Below are 2166 nucleotides of genomic sequence, written 5' to 3' on the forward strand. Positions count from 1 at the left end.
AAAAAAAAAAAAAAAAAATTTCAACCAGGCAGAGGGAAAAGAAAAAATGCTGAAAACTAGGACCTGGTAGGGGAAGATTATGAATATTAATAAAAAGGACAAAAGTAGTAATAATATTAGTTGTTTTAAAACAGACAAATACAAGCAAACTTATCACCAGAAAAAAGAAAGCAAAAAAGAAAAAAAATAAAAATAAAAAAAGAGAAAAAAAAATCAGTGGAGGACTGGGCAGGGCACCCAGGCCCCATCTGAGCACATAGACTGTGATGGAGTTCCTGTGGGCCCAGAAGGTAGGTGAGAATGGGGGGTGGCCACACCTCCATTCACCAAGTGGGTGTGAAGTATAAGAGTAACAAGAGGAATGTTGTACCTTTTCAGTCTTGCAGGTCCCGAGTGTCCTTGGGGGTGCTGGAAAGCGGAATGTGTTCTTAAGCCCCAGGACTCTGTGAGAGTCTCTTTAAATATCCAAAATATTCAAGCTGCTTTTTAAACCTTCAAAATGGCGGCGCCCTCTGGACCAGCAAAAGTCCACAGGTCAGCCCATCTTTCTCTTCACCTTCTCTGTTTTTTCCCCAGCCACCGTGCACAGTCTTCCATGCAGTCCCTGGCTAGCAGGGTGATTTTTAGCTTAATTCTTAGGTCCTACCTGACTTGGTAATCTCCAAACTGTCTGTGCTGTCAGGATCGCTCAGGATAGCTGCCAGATCACAGCTCAGTATGTCTCCTTTTTCAATATTCTCATGCAAATTCTTCTGCTAGTTGGGGTTTTGTCCATTTCTATATCCTTCCCTTCAAGACTCAGGGGTCCAAGATTATCTTCTGTGTGTGTGTTAATTGGTTTCCCTTTTCTTTGTTGGAGAGGGTTTGTGCAGTCTTTCTGCCTAGTCCGTCATCTTGCCGGAACCTCAAGTTCACATTTTTATATGTTCCTGATAGGGAGGAACTAGGGTCTCTCCAATCTACAGTGTGAGCTGTGCAGTGTGAGTGTACATAGGACATCTGCCCTGCATTAGCCACCCATGGGGGTGATCCTGCTGGCCATAGGAGACTGGTCTCCACTAGTGAAGTTGATGCCACTCTGTCTCTTCTCTATATGAATAAAGTGTCAGTTCATGCACAAATGTAGTGTGAGTGTGTCTTTTGTTAGTGACCCTGAACCCTAGCATGACATAGATGTATTCCCATTTTTTAAGAAAAAATTCTGTATTTTGGGGAGGAGAATTTATCTCTGTCAGTTTCATGTTATGATGCTACAACAGTTTTAAGCCCTTGGACAATTAGGAAACAAAAGAATTTATGTATAATATAGACATAGTAACTTCATTTGGTAATCATTTTTCACTGGGGAATTTTGTTGTTATTTGGTTAAAACTACAAGGAGGTTGTTAGTTAAATGTGGATAGAAAGTATAATTGGTAGGGTTTTTGCACATATTATTAACAAAAATATTTGGTGGAACACTTTGAGTTATAGTAGAGAATGATATATGTCTATATATTTCAGATACATTGTCACACAAAGTATAGGCAGTCCCTGACTTACTAGTGATTCTCTTCTGATGACTCCACATGAGTTGGTTCTGATGTAAGCTGAATACTTCCATTTTCATTTTAAGTTTTAATTATTATTGTCTTTTATTAGCAGTGTCTTTATAAATCCAATCTTAATTTGTCTTTGGGGGTTGGAAACATTACATATAAATTAACAGATATATTTTCATAATACATAAAAAATACACAATTCATAAAAATTTACTCCAACAATGAAGAAGAGCTGGACAACATTGGTATTTTGTCAGTTGTAGAAATAACTTCACTTGTGGAAGGTTCTGGATCATATGGAATATTCCTGGAATTAGGAATGGCATTTCCAGCTATTCTGAATGTTTACAAGCAGTGGCCATTGTGGATACTTAAAGGGATAGCACTCTCATTCAGATTCCAGGGACCTAAGAATAGGGTCCACTTTGTCAAAGACAGCACAGCTGAAGGCTGATGACTGGAAAGATGCAATAGTCCCTTGTGACTCTTACACCCCACATCCTCTTAGTAAAATGAGGTGCGGCCATCTCTCATCTTCTCTCACTTTTTGGGATGGCAGAAATTCCATCCAAGTCTGTGTGCTCTCATGGAGCCTGGGTGTCCTGCCCTGTCCACCTCCCCACAT

The sequence above is a fragment of the Orycteropus afer genome, unplaced genomic scaffold (genome assembly GCF_000298275.1).
Source record: "Orycteropus afer afer isolate SDZICR_OR568_19922 unplaced genomic scaffold, OryAfe1.0 scaffold00876, whole genome shotgun sequence".
NCBI lineage: Eukaryota > Metazoa > Chordata > Mammalia > Tubulidentata > Orycteropodidae > Orycteropus > Orycteropus afer.